At 44.6% G+C, this 15,594-nt stretch overlaps 1 protein-coding gene across 1 annotated transcript in view; it reads left to right on the top strand.

Annotated features, from left to right (window-relative positions):
- The window catches only part of RIN2 (Ras and Rab interactor 2), a 321,661-nt gene that overhangs the window by 102,328 nt on the left and 203,739 nt on the right, over positions 1-15,594 (top strand). The gene's annotated exons all lie outside the window — the stretch shown is intronic.

The following is a 15,594-nucleotide window of genomic DNA, read 5'->3' as shown; positions in this document are numbered from 1 at the left end:
ACAATGTAAACTTTTATCTTGGGTATTGATGATTTCTGGAATTTATAATTCCATATGCTGCTGGGAAGGAAGGTCCTATTTATTTATTTATTTATTGATAGTCTTGATGCCACAACCCTCTGTTACAGTCTACTATCTCATCAGTTAATTTAAAGTAAGGATGGGCAGCAGCCCTATATCCAGACCTCAGGTGAAATCAGAGCAGTCAGGTGACAAGTTTCCCCAAATATGGTGGTCTGTTATCAAAAGAGCTTTGTGTCATTTAAAACATAAAACTATAAACTGTCATATAAAACTATATGAAAAATTGACAACAGTGCAGGTTCTGAAGCATTTCCATAAGAAACTCACAGTAGGATGTGCTTGTGGTCAGTCTGTAGCAGTGCCCTGCCTGCAGTAACTATATTATGCTTAAACTCTTACAGAGAGGCCTATGGTAGAACACATAGGTAGGCAGCCCATTATGTAGGGGACCACAGCTAGATAATGTCATATGGTTTTCATGGAGTGACTATTGTGGTTTCAGAAGAAATTTTTAGTTGTATTTTGAAAAACAGCATGTGCTCATTGAATCTTTTCATGCGTTTTGTTTCATACTAACTCACTATGCTACACTGGCCAAGCAGTATCTTATGGAATCGCAATGGCTTGCACTTGTGGACTGTGGCAGAAAAAGCTAACATCACATTGAAGTGCAATTCCAGTTACCCATGAGTTTTGTTAAGAGAGCCAGATTTCCCATTAGACATAGTAGGCATGTGCTCAGGAGTGCCTTCACCATACAAGCACTGTTTGCAAGTTTGGGAACCTCTATGCTTTGACATCACATCAGCATGATCCTTTCTCCCTACCTGCAAATGGTGCAGGCGGGGAGGGAAGGTGCTGAAGATCGTGTACATAGGGGCACATTAGATGTAAATCTAACTCTACTTGTAAAGACAAATTTCCCCTTCTACTCATCTCCTGCATCGCCTTTATTGCAATGACTTATTTGGTCTAATAAAGGTTGTCTAGACTTTACAATAGATTCTAAATGTATATTTTATATTATGTATTCTCCATTAAGAAGCAGGGTTGCATTAGCCATTACATGTGGTTGATGTCATCCGATGGTGCCGAATGGGCCCTTCTGTCTAAGCTCATAGAGCTTTTGCACTACTGAGCATGTGTAGGAATTCCCACATGGGTGTTACTTCATGTGCCCCCTCAGTCTTTTTATATCTGAGCATCAGTATGGACGTGTACCCTATCTGTAATTTTTTTCTTCATTACTGCCTTTTAAGTTTCTTAATTTTTTCTCAGAGTTGCCCCACTGCAATGTCTGGGTCTAAAAACACTGGGCAACAAATTTTCACAAAAGTCATGTTACGGAAATGAAATTAGTCAATTCTTATACATTTCCATATGCTAAACATGAATGTGACTGTGAAAATGCAAAATTGTCTCTAGTTTTTTTGTAATATGCAATAATATAATTACATCTTGAACTGTATGCCAATAGCTCGGTTATTTTCACTTTCAAATAATAGGACTAGGGGGCATTCCATGAAGTTAGCAAGTAGCACATTTAAGACTAATCGGAGAAAATTCTTTTTCACTCAATGCACAATAAAGCTCTGGAATTTGTTGCCAGAGGATGTGGTTAGTGCAGTTAGTGTAGCTGGGTTCAAAAAAGGTTTGGATAAGTTCTTGGAGGAGAAGTCCATTAATGGCTATTAATCAATTTTACTTAGGGAATAGCCACTGCTATTAATTGCATCAGTAGCATGGGATCTTCTTAGTGTTTGGGTAATTGCCAGGTTCATGTGGCCTGGTTTTGGCCTCTGTTGGAAACAGGATGCTGGGCTTGATGGACCCTTGGTCTGACCCAGCATGGCAATTTCTTATGTTCTTATGTTCTTAGCTCACTGGGCAACAAATTTTCACAAAAGTCATGTTACTGAAATGAAATTAGTCAATTCTTATACATTTCCATGTGATAAACACGAATGTGACTGTGAAAATGCAAAATTGGCTCTAGTTTTTTTGTAATATGCAATAATATAAATATCTTGAATTGTATGCCAATAGTAGGAGACCTATGGTTAATACCGTTTGAAAAATGAAGTCATAGACTACGTCTTAGATTTCTTTGCTTGTCTCTTGTACACCTGTTCGGGAGCATCTCTGCGGAGTGTCCAGCAGTAGTCAGCCAGCATGAATATTTCAAATGCTCACCCTTTCTGACTGGGCTTCATATAGTACACTGCTGACGTCAGCTTACTCAGCAGCTGCATGGCAGTAGAACTGCATTGCATCAGAAAATGATGTAATAAACTCTGGATGATATGTGCATGATGGTATTATGCAATATGATGCAATATTACATCATTCTAGGCTTATTTACAGTCCTGGATAAATTTACATGACTAAACATAGAAAGTGAACTATATTAAATATCTTCAAAACGAGAGCCAATAAAAACTTTTCATGGTCATATTCATGTTCAGCACATCTTCAGCGGCCGTGCAGGCGTCCATCTTCGCGAGCAGCTGGAGGCAGGAGAGGTCGTCCGATGTCCGATGTCCGGAGGGGGCTGCAAAAAGTAAGTCGCTTCGCCGCTTTACATTGCCAGTCCCTTCTTCCCTCCTCCTGGAGCAAGGCTGCTTTTCGCACCCTGCTTCGGGAGGAGGGGAGAGGGGACTGGCACGGGGGAAGCCACGATGTCCGGAGGGGGGCTGCAAAAGTAAGTCGCCAAGCGTAGGATTGCCCGTCCTCTCCCCTCTCTCTCTTGCAACTTTTTTTTTTCGCTTTTTTTTTGCTTCGGGAGGAGGGGAGAGGACTGGGGCTGCCCCGGAGACCGGCACCCATGATCGCGGCCGGGGCAGGTGAGCGGGGGCTGGGGGAAAGCTTGCCGCCTACCCTTACCCCTGCCTCTAACGCAGGGGTAAGGGTAGGCGGTAAGTTAGCAGGTTAAACGCGCGGCAAAACGGCAGGGTAAAATAGCGATAGTCGGGGCGCGGGTTACTGGATGCTAGGGAATAGCTAATTCACTCGTTTACATGCAATATTTATTTATTTATTTAGAACTTTTTTATACCGACTTTCCAGTAACAGAATTACTGATCAATTCGGTTTACATTTTGAACAATAACAGTGACAAGAAAATGTCTTACAAAGAACAGGTATAAATAACTTGGAAATAAATATATGGGGTTAATAACAAAGAGATATAATATACATTGCCTAAGTAGGCAGAGTTTTGGACTGCCAAGGAGTTGAAGTTGAATTGCATAATTCTTAAGAGAATTCTTTGTGTTGTTCTTAGGGTATTCATAGAGGGTTAAAAGAATTTTTTAGAGTTGTACTTGTCTGGTTCTTGTGTAGTTCTCTTGTAGGTTATTGAAAATAACTGAGGATCTTAAATAGATCTCTTTATAAATAGTTCTCTTTATAATATACATGCCGCGTGCGGAAGGGTATGCCCGGGGATTTTAGGACGCGGTAAGGGTAGGTTAAAGGGGGTTGTGGATCGCAGGAAGGGCTAACGCAGCCGGAAAGTGAGTAGAACGCGAGTTAGGAGCGGGGTAAACGCGGCCGCACTTTACTGAATAGACCAGGATATTCAGTGCTGCAGCAGCGCCACTGAAGATACCCAGCTATCTTACAGTTAGCCTTATCTAGCTAACTTTAGGATAGCCCTGTGGCGCGACCAGAGTTAGCCGCTTAAGTTAACTCTGCTCCTCCCGGAAACGCCTCCTGCCCCCTCCCACCCCACCCCCACTCCCCAATTTAGGAAGCTACATTCTAGCTATATAACTTGTTATGCAGCAAGAATGTAGCTGTATACAGTGATGAATACCACTGTTTTGCTATTTAGTTGGATAATTTTTCTGTTATCTGTCTAAATGGCTTTTGAATATCAACCTCAACATCTTGTTACATCTCCTCAGAGACAGTGGTATCTCATCTAATATGTTTAATTTTTTTTTTTCTTATTTAACTGATCGTCAGCACCAGGTGACAATAAGGTTCACTAATTCATCAGGGTATAAGTTACATATTGGTGTCCTTCAAGGTTCATTTTTATTGGCTACCCTCTTCAAGTTATACATGTTACCTCTTTGTCAGTTGTTAGCTAACTTAGATGTTGGCTATCGTCGTTACGCTGATAATATTCAGTTTTATGTATCTGCTTTTTCCTCTATTTCTGTAGCATTACAAGTAATACATTAATTAACGTTAATTAAGGAATGGCTTACTGCACCGAAACTTACCTTAAATGTAAAGAAGGCAGAGAGATTTTCTGTCTCATTATGCCCCTAATTTAGCTCCTTCCTGCCTATTTTTTGATGGATTTGAGATTAAGATCTCTAACAAGGTGCATGACTAGGGAGTCATTTTGGATGCATCACTCTCTTTCTAATCTCAGAACAGTACTGTAGTTCTTAATGGTTTTTACAAGTTACAATTGATGTGACATATCAAGCTTTTCTGATCTGAAAATGATTTGCAAATAGTTGTTCATTCCATGATAATTTCAGTGTTGGACTACTGTAACACACTTTGGGGTGGATTTTAAAAGGGTTATGTGCGTAACCGCGAAAACCTGCTCCTGCACGCGCCGAGCCTATTTTGCATAGGCCCGGCGATGTGCACAAACCCTGGGATGCGCGTATGTCCCGGGGCTTGAAAAAAGGGGTGGGGAGTGGCGGGGTGGGGGCGGGACCGAGGCCTCCGACACAGTGGCCGTGCCGGGGGATCGTATGGCGTGCGCAACCTACGCCTGCCCAGAGGCAGGCGCAACTTATTTAACAAAGGTCAGGGGAGGTTTAGATAGGGCTGGGGAGCGGGTTAGGTAGGGGAAGATGGGGGGGGCAGAGGGAACGGGGAAAGCCACCGACCCTGGATCTTATAACATGCGCGCGGCTGCACGCGCATGTTATAAAATCGGGCGTAGATTTGTGCACACCGGGTTGCGCGCACAAATCTATGCCAACGCGTACCTCTTAAAATCCAGCCCTGAATTTGGGTCTTCCTCAGACTACAATGAAAGTATTGCAAAGGACTCAAAATGTTGCAGCGCATCTGATTTGTGGAGTTACTAACCATGATCATACTATCCATGATCAAATTTCACTGGCTCCCGATGATATGGAGAGTGAAATTAAAACTGCTGTATTGGTATATAAAGTGACTAACAATTTGGCTCCACCTTGTTTTAATTTTCTTTTAAGGATTTATTTTCCTACCTGTATTTTATGGTCATCTTATCTGAATCTTTTAATAATTCCAACCTTTTGTCAAGTTTGCCTTGAGTAGAGAGTAATGATTTATGTTGTAGGGCCAAGTTTATGGAATTCAGTACCAGAACCAGTAAAAAATGTTCACACAATGACAGCTTTTCATAAAATGCGAAAAGCTTACATTTTTCAGAAGGCTTTTTAAGGAGTTTTTAATATCTATCTTATTTATGTTTACCTCTGGTTTGAGATTATTGATTACAATATGATACAGTTTTTTGATTTAATATTCACCAGCTTTATTTATTTATTTATTTAACTTTTTTTTTATATACCGACAATCCTTTTGAACATCTTATCGGTTTACAGAGAAAGTAATGCAGCAACAGGCTTTACATTAAAACAGGGAACATTAAGTCACATAATGGAGACTTTTATTTTATCATGCCTAGTTATTGCTTTTTACCTTGTTGATGGAATGTTTATTTTAGTTTTATTTTTCATTTTTATTTTTGTATTTTATTATATTTTAGTTTGTTTGGTTATTAATGTATTTTATATGATGTAATTATAATGCTTTTAATGACTACTGCAGGGGTGGCCAACTCCAGCCTTCGAGAGCCACAAACAGGTCTGGTTTTCAGGATATCCACAATGAATATGCATGAGATAGATTTGCATGCACTGCCTTCATTGTGTGCAAATGTATCCCAAGCATACAGTTATCTCCCTGCCCCCTGTCTTTCTTTTTTCTGTGGAACTGTGTGGTTGTGGTATTCAGCTTTGCTCTCTCCCTCAAAGCTAGTACTGTGATTTTTCTGGAGCAGCAGGTGTTTTTTCTCACAGAACCTTTCTGTTTTTCCCTTTTTCTCTTTTTTATACTTTACAATATTTATTGTTTTCTCCATGTTTTTCTCCCTTTCACAATCTCTGTCGGCTGCATGGAGAGCCTTCAGCACTGTGCAGCCTGGCAAAGTCTCATTTCTTTTCTCAGTAAAGAATGCTGCAGTTTTTCTGTGTCCTTTCCTTGATATGTTTGTTTTTGTGCCTTTATCAGGTGCTGGTGGGACTGGCAGTCTGCAGCCCTTGTGTGTTCCATGTAAGCCTCTGGGCATAGGGGCTCACCTGAGTTCTTACCCAGGCAGGAGTTCCATATCATTTCACTGACAGTCTGGCATTGACAGAGGCAGCAGCAGCAAAGGGCTCATCCTCCCCACACTTCTGGAAACTATTATCCATGGACTGGGGTCCTGGATGACGTAGTCTCCCCTCCTGCTTGCCAGCTCTGGCAGTGCAATCTCTTTGAAAGAAAGAGTGAGCATGAGCCTGGGCAATCAGCATGTCTGTGCCAGAGCACCGATAGTCTGATGCATTGGCGTCATGAATATGTAGAGTGCCATTTCTGCCACCAATGCCATGGCTGCCCTTGACACCATCAAGGGCAGCCATGGCATTGGTGACAGAAATGGCAGCCTTGCTGACACCATCAAGGTTCCATGGCTGCCCTTGATGCCAGCATGAACCAGGTGAGGACCGGGGACCCTGGCTGCTGGTGAGGGCCATTGTGTACCATAGGCCTCAGTAAGCAACATGGATGCCATCGGGTGCCATGGACACCCTCTATGCCATCAGGTACCATGTCTGCCATTAAACACCATGGTTGCCTTCGATGCCTTGGCCATTCTAGACTCTGTCAAGTGCCACCAAGCACCATGGATGTTCTCAGCACGGTAGAGCATCGGGCATAGTGGACATCCACATGCACCATGGATGCCTTCGACACTGTAGGGCAAAATGGACGCCATCGTGCCATGGGAGTCCTTGACATTGATGATGTGGACATCATTGAGGCTTATGGCCGCACCAACCTGAGTGCACCCAATCTTGTCTTGGTGCTAAGCAGGCTTGGACCTGGTTAGTAGAGCATCCTTGGTACACTGTGGACATCATTGTTGTGCAAAGGGCACCATTGAGCATTGTCATTTGTGGGTGACATCATGGTGTCCAGGTAGGTGCTGTGAACGCTGTCAATGCTACTGAGCATTGTGAGCACAGTGGAGCCCCATCAAAGTTGTAGATGCTGTCGAGCACCATGGGGCAACCTTCATCACTGTGTGCGCTGACACTATTGAGAGCCATGTGTGCAGTGGGTATCATCGATGCCACCCTGCGTCATCACTATTTTTGAGCACCATGGGTGCTGCTGAATGCTAGGGCGCTGTTGAGGCCATCGACTGAGCACCATGGGCATCATCGATATTGCTAAGCATCATCAAATGTTTTGGTGGGTGCCATTGAGTGCCATCAGTGCCGCAGGGCCTTTGATGCTGTTGAGCACCATGGGAACTATTGGCGCTGCCGGAACATCAAAGCCTTCAAGTACTGTAGGTGCCATCTGTGCCGCCAGGCCAACAACACCTTCAGACACCATCAGTGGCGTGGTTCACCATCGAGCACCGTGGATGCCAATAAGCATTTTCAGTGCTTTCAAGCACTGTTGATGCCCTGGGCGTGATGTGGCTCAGTGTTATATGCATGGTTGGTTGCTGGCGAGTGCCAAGTGTGCTGGTGGCAGCATGGGCATGGGCACTATTGACCACTATGTGTTAAGACCCGAGGGCACGGTGGCCTTCGGATCCTGTTACGAGCACGACCTCAGCAGCTGTAGGGACCGAGGGCTTGGGGTCTTCGGATCCCGTTACGACCCGAGGGCACGGTGGCCTTTGGGTCCGGTTACGAGTACGACCTCCGGCAGCTGTTACACTCCTAGGCACGGAGGCGTGGTCATCTCTAAAGCTGGTGAAGTGAGCCCTTGGGCCACGGCATGACCCAGGGAGGAGCCCCAAGCCATACCACGGGAAGTGAGCTGGTGCGAGCATGGGTAACGAAAGCAGGACAAGGCTGAAGCAAGGACTAGTGTACAGGGTCTGACCCTCAACCGGACCTGCACGCCCCAGGATGACCAACAACGCAATATTGATTGATGAACAGTCCTCCGACTGTTCCAAGCCCTTTCGTACCTGCTGCTGGGTACGGCAATGGGGGGCAGGCCGAACAGAGGACGAGGGCAGACGGAGTCCTTGGAACACAGAAGACTTTGGACTAGGACTGAAGCGAAGACACTGTAAACAAGGACTGAGGTGAAGACACTGTAGACGAATGCTGGAGGAAAGACACCACTGACGAGGACTGAAGCAAGACACCACTGACGAGGACTGGAGCGAGACATTGTAGATGAGGACTGAAGTGAGACATCATAGATGAGGACTGAAGCGAGACATCGTAAATGAGGACTGAAGCGAGACACTGTAGGTGAGGGCTGAAGCAGGATCAAGAGCTGGTGTGAGACTGCGACACACCGCGCCCTACTCAGTCCACCCGTGGGACTGGTCGCGGACCATGCTGGTCTCGAGGCAGTACTCCAGGAGGAATAGTGAAAGCTGATACCGGAACATGACAAGGCCACTGAAGAGGCCTGCACTTGGATGCGCCCTACACAGCCCCCCGCGGGACTGGTTGTGGACCACGCCGGACTCAGGGCAAGTTCAGAGACCTGACATGGACTAACGCAGGTTGCAATAGGCTCTGAAGACCAGCACAACTCTGAAGCAGGATTTGATACTCAAGGATTAAAAACAACGGACTGAAGCATAAGGTCTTCCAGAGGGTTGCGCTGCAGAGATGAGGATGGCCTTGTACTGTGAGGCACCCTACACAGCCCACCCATGGGACTGGTCACGGACCATGACAGCGGTACGCCAGGAAGGTGGACGTCATGGAACCAAGGCATGGAGGCAGAGACGAAGGCAAAGACATCAGGAACATCGAGACAACAGAAGACCAGAACATCAGGCACCAGGGACACGAAGACATCTGAAGACAGGGACAGAGGACGCCAGGAACCTGAAGACATCTGAAGCACGGACAAAGGGGCATCAGGAACATGAAGACAACAGAAGACCTGGACGAAAGACATCTGGAACATGGAGATGAAGCCTTCAAAGCAGAAGAAGACCACGGAGGACCTGGACCGGTCAGAAGACACAGTGGAACCCGATCTGAAGGCCTGGAAGAACTGAAGCAAGGCCCTTTTATAGGGCTGAAGCAGGAAGTTGTCATTAGGTGGAGCCAGCAGCACTTCCTGGGGCTGGCCCTTTAAATAGAGTGAAGAGGCGCACGCCGGCGCCTAAGGAAGGCTGAAGCAGGAAGAAAGAAGCAGGACCATGGACAGCGGCGCCCCGAAGAAACATCGCAGGGAGGAGCAGGCAGACTTCAGGATGGCCTCCTGCCGTCCGATGAGGACCCCAAAGATGATGTTGCGGCTCCCTGCCGTGAAGGCAGGCCGGCGGCGGCTCCAGGCCGCACGAGGAACTGGGGGTGGCGGCCCCCGGCGGAGATAGCCCTGCCGTGCAGGGCCGAAGATGGAGGCGGCGCCCAGGCCACGGAGGATGGAGTCGGTGGCATCCTGCCGCATGAAGAAGCTCTGCTGGCAGCATTCCCTGCCGCGTGAGAGGTGAGAGGCCTACTCGCGGAGAGTAGCTCCGCGGGCAGGAATTGTAACACTATGGGGTGCCTCCACTGCTGAAGAGTGCCATGGAGACGTTTGGGCACCATGGGCTTCCCTGACTCCACAGCACACCAGGGGTGCCATTGGCTACTAATGCCAAAATTATCAGGACTATTGTCAGCCATTTAGGGCATTATCAGGCGCTGTGAGCACCCTGAGAGCAACACCATTAAGCACCACCCAGCAACAGAAGCTGATGCAGTAGCAGCTCTAGTGGCACTGTGCACATCATTACATTGTACACGCTGACTCCATCAGGTGTTGTTGAGACAGTGGAGCATGCCAAGCATGCTTGACACCGGTGGGAGTCCTCTTCTCCTCCAAACGATATGAGCACTCCCGAACAATATTTTTACTGTTGGTGCCCTGGAGCGCTGGAGCGCCATGGACAGCGGTGTTGACCTTGCTGCCACGGGCTCCGTCAAAGTCATTTCTGTCATAGGCACCCTCATGTGTTTTGCATCATAGGTATTATGTGGCACCTATGAGAAAGGCATCATTTCATACAGTACTTCTTGATTGCTTTTTTGCAGCACACGGCTACTGGCTGTAGCAGGTTATGGCCAGTCCAGGCAGTGGCATGGGACTAGGCCTGTGGGAATTGCAATGTTGAGCATGTATGCGTGTTAATCAACAGGATAGGATAGTACCGCACGAATGCAAGGCATTGTACTTGCAGAGCAGGGATTTGGCACAAGGGCACTACCATTCTAGTTGTTCCTCTTGGCATGTTATGCATTGCAGTCAACGGTGCGCTGGGATGTCTTATCTAAGATTGCACTCCTGGTTGCACCACAATTGGCATAAATATCAGGACATTAGTGTCAAGAATCTTCACCCCAGTGGGGAAGAAGTGGACCTTTCAAGAGGCTTCCCCATGGGGGAGGGGTGATCCTTGTAGGCCGCTCCAGTATTGGCTTACACTTGAATCCCCTTCATAGAGAAGCCTCCAGAATGTAGTCTTTTGAGGTCATTGCTTGGACTGCAGCCTCAATTCTAATGAATCAATACACCACCTTACAAGTCTCCTTGAGGGACCTTGGAGGTTGGATATGGCAGCGGCGGTCGATTGGACCATTTTTGCTGGGAATCCCTACGTTTAGTTACCATCGTGGTCTTTCCTGTCTAACTAAGTGACCACCAGCAGCTAGTTTTGTAGCCTCTTCACCTCAGAGGTCTCTGATTGTATTCCGCTCTCGTTCGATGAGTAGGAATGTTTTCAGGATCAGGATGCCCGTTCTAGGAGGGGAGATGATAGGGTTGTTGGTTTTCCTGAGGCAACCCTTATGGACTCCCTCTCAGGTGCCTTGTTTCCACCCTGAGATGGGGTTGTCTTCACTCCCCATTCTCCAGGTAAGGGGTTGTTTCTGGCTGGTGGCCGTTCTGTTTCCGACTGGATCCAAGTGCCCATTGGGCAGAAATGCTCACTCCACCTTTGTACTTCTGTATAGAGGGCTGCTTCATGGGGGCTATTCTGGTTTCAGATTCCCCGTAGTGTTTGGGATTTTCTCTGTTGGATGCTTCCCATGACAATTACGGATTTTTCCCGAGGGGGATGTCCCTATTCCAATAGCTGCTGGGTGCAATGTGCATATTTATGCTTTGTGACCATTTTTGCCAGTTTGTCTCGCATATTTGTCTCCTTCCCCTCTTCTATTATTCCTCTTTTGTTATTGCTCCTTTTTTGGTTCATTTTGTACTCTGAATTTTGATTCTGTTATTAATGTTATATTGTTATATTGTTATATTGTTTTATTGTATTTTCCGCCTGAGTTCTTTGTAAACCGGTATGATGTGTTTCACGAATGTCGGTAAATAAAAGTTAATAAATAAATAAATAAAATAAATAAATATGAGTCTTACCACTGTAAGTAGGGTTCTAGCCTTTAGATGATGCACTGTATTAATGGCTACGTGCGTTAGAGGATGGAGGATCTTGCAACAGAGGTCCCGCACCTTTGTTGCAGTCACTTGAGAGTTCTCCTTACCTCTTTCAAGTATAACTCTTACAGTTGCAGTGTTCGTGGTTGGACAAGGTGGTCCTTATCCATTTTGATATTCCACTTTGTGGGCCACAAGGTTAATAGGTGGAAATATGAGTTATGATTATTCAGCCTATGCTGGATGGTGAGCAGTCTCTTTCTGCTGATCATACTGAATGTAACCTCGTATCCTCTGGGTTTTCAGGATGGTGAGGAAGTTTTATTTCTACAAGGGCTGGCTATTGCAATATCTCTGTTTTTGCCTCTTGGTGGAGAGATTCCGGACTTCTTCCTCAGGAGGTTGGCTCTCAGGTTATGTTGTACTACTGAGAGGTCTGCCTCGGTGGCATATCCCTGCTGGGATCAGCAGGGGGGCAGTATTGTTGGGGCATTGCCCAACACTAATTCATACAGCCTAGTGGCTTCTGTTTCACTTCAGTCCCAGGTTCTGCTTCCTTGTATTTTCTGCTTCTTCTGACTTCCAGTTAAGATATCAAAGGAGAAATGGTGGCGTGAACTTGAATTTCTTACTGTACACCTTCAGGGAAAGGTACTCCATCCTTTCCTTGTTTTTTGGCCATAATCTGGCTAGACTGCCTTTGGCTTCTGTACTTTGCTTGATTGGCCAAGGTGTTTTTCTTTTCACCAGAACTTATCCTGTCAGGTGGGAGGATTTGCGTGTCACTGGAAGTGTCGAGACTGGGTGAGCTTAGGTTTTAGCTTACCATCTGTGCCCAGGATCTTGGAGTGGGATCCTGTTAGTTGGGTAGCCCTTCCATTCCTTGACAGTCTTGGTTCCATGCCATCTGACCTAAGAGGTCAGTTCTTTTCTTGTAGTGTTTGGCAGATAGGGTCTGCCACTGACCCTGATGCTTATTCTCACACGTATTTGCTTGGTTTTTATGCCCATTGTACCTAATGGTCAATCATTGGGCGTAATTATGCACATATATCTGTTTTTCAGTTGCAGTGGTTTGCAGCTTTCTTTATGGTGGGTTCTCTAGCCCCAGATTGGTTTTTGGTTGTCTTTTAACACTGTGAGGAAACAGTGCAGTCTTCATCTAAGAGCTCTTCTCTTGGTTGTTGGGGGGGTTTTTTTTTGCCTTTTCCTGTCTCCAGGAAGCTCTAGGCCTACTGGTGCTAGTCAGTGTTCGCTATTCACCTACTGGTGCTAGTCAGTATTCGCTGACTGTATTTCTTTTTGTGTGGTGAAGTAGTGCCTCGCTGGAGTTCGCATCTAACCCTTTCCTTAGGCACCTGTGCTGCGCATAGTGGTCTTGACTTTGTCTATCCAATGGGTCTCTTTTGAGTAGTATCCAATTTTTTTCCTTCCTAGATCCCTTTTTTAATTGTCTGCCTGTTGAACAAAAGGGGAGAAAGGTGGTGCTATTAGCATGAGGGGGTTTCCCCACTTTGACCTGATTTGGGCAGCCTATAGCTCGGGATTCATCCATGTTTGAGGACTGCCATCCTGTTTGTTCTTGGAGAAAGCAGAGTTGCTTACCTGTAACAGGTGATCTCAGGGGACAGCAGGATGTTAATCATCACGAAGCCTGCCCACCTCCCATGTGAGTTGGTTTCTCCATGTATTAGCTATATCATGGACTGAGGGGCTCTGCCTAGGGGGCAAGAAGATAACTACCGAGTCTGTTGAAAGCTCTAGATTCTTTGAGATCAAAGTTCTGTATTGGGCTCCATTGGATGATGTCACCTTTGTATCAGGACTGACATCATGCTGTCTTCTGAGAACACCTATTACAGGTAAGCAACTTTGCCTTTTTTTTAATTTTTCTATCTTGCCTCTTCCAAATTAATTATTTGTACAGGGCAGATTACATTAAACACTCACAATAATACAACAGTTAAAATTATAACATAATAAGGAATTCTAGGTCTACAAGTTTTTAAAGAGTGAGAGATGCAAAATTTCAGTAATGCAAAAATGGACTGGAAAAACATCACAAAACAGAGTAGAGCTAACCACATCAACTTTGGAAATCCAGCATGTAGCTAGGAGACTACCATTCATTTAAAAACAAAAATACTGGTAAAAATAATAGTGCATTAATACATTGTCATTTTTGTACTCAGTGAGTACACTACATGTGCTAAATTATACTAAAAATAAACATAAAGTGTAGCAAGTACAGAGAGTGATGCTGTACCATGAATCACCAGCCTAAAACTACATTTCATACAACTATATGTAAATAAAATAGCTAAACATGTATTTTAATAAGCTGCTTTTAAAGATGGACAGAATATAATTTGCGTATCAGCTCATAGGGCATTTTAATTCTGGAGCCGTTAGAAATGCAGAAAAGGATTTCTTTTTAAATGAGAGGCTGGAAGGGGAGGAATGGTTAACAGCTCATGTTCAGTAGACTTAGCCTGTAAGACTGCATGGACATACTTGCCCTACCCTGGCTCACCACTATACTTTTGGGGGTCAATTTTGTAGCTACCCACATTGGAGTGTAGTCAATTACTGTTGGATTTTACACCAGTTTTCAAAGTGAAAGTATGTGCATGCTTTTGTTTAAATTTTCCCATGAAAACTACTCATGCATATTTATACCTTCTTAGTTGTGCGAGTAGTTTTCCTGATAATTCTGATGTGCATACCCCACCCCCAAGAATGCCTCTTCACCGTAAAGGTAAATTTAAGCATGTAGTGTCATTACATGCATAAGTTTCCTGCACACTGGGAGAACTAATTTCCAAAAGCCCTTTTTCCACGGGTGAAACACAAATGACTTTGAAAATTACCCTCCCTATGTTTTATCTCTGGAACTTCTTGAGGCATTGCCTGAGGGCTGCGCTGGCAGTGAGGATGAGAGTACTGGGCAGTTTTAGATAAGCCAGAAAAAAGTTATGAGTGTAAATTTAATTCAGCAAAAGTTAACTTCAGACATTACCATAGTCCTAATAATCTACCAAGCTATACAAGCAAACATTTGACAGTTTTTGAAAGGTAGATTTTTATAGATCAGGGGTCAGATTAGATGCTGTAAGGCACTAGTGTAAGTTTATCTTGATAGAGGAAGGAATGAATGAGAAACACTAATCTTTTTTAGTCATATAGGAGGGACTCGCTCTCCCTAAGTTGGATAGTTTGGCAAATTCGCCAAAAACTGAGGTAAGTAAATGATACTCCTGTTTTCAGACATAGTTCTGAATGAGAGTTTAATGAATTCCAAAAGTACTTCATCCAGCTTTCTTTCTAGGCTACTTAAAGCACTAGTACATTCTTGCCAAAAAATATCTTTGTAGCCAAGACAAATGTCTATATATTTCATTTAAAAATTCCTTCATTTTTTCATGATGTTTCTCCCTTATTCTCTCCTTGCTTTTCTATGACCTTGTATGAAATGGGTGATGTAAGGCTTGCAGAATTAAGTATGAAGAAATAGCTAAAGCACACAGCCACCTCTTTCCCTGCACCACTAGTGTAAACCCCCCACCTATGGAAGAGGCCATATAAATAACTCCATGAGTAACATATTTATGTTTATTAAAATGTGTTAATCACCTATGCACTGGGCCCTAGGCTAGGTACAAAATTAAATATACATAATTCAATAAAACAATATAACCATTAAAATATCATCATACAAGAGAAAGACAAAAATAAATATAATGCATGCCAACACAACTGTAGGTTCTTCCAGGGATGGCTAATAGAGTCTGGAACAAAAAAGAAAATTAAATTGAATAAAAAATCTCCACAAAATATTTCTATTGCAAGTAATGTAAGCAAAACCAGTGCATGTATATTTATGTAATACATTTAGGGCCTCATTTTCTAAAGTATCGCAGGCCT

Source organism: Rhinatrema bivittatum, chromosome 3 (assembly GCF_901001135.1).
Source record: "Rhinatrema bivittatum chromosome 3, aRhiBiv1.1, whole genome shotgun sequence".
Taxonomy (NCBI): Eukaryota; Metazoa; Chordata; class Amphibia; order Gymnophiona; family Rhinatrematidae; genus Rhinatrema; species Rhinatrema bivittatum.
Note: the sequence above shows the minus strand (reverse complement) of the source record. Positions and strands in the feature narration are given on the sequence as shown.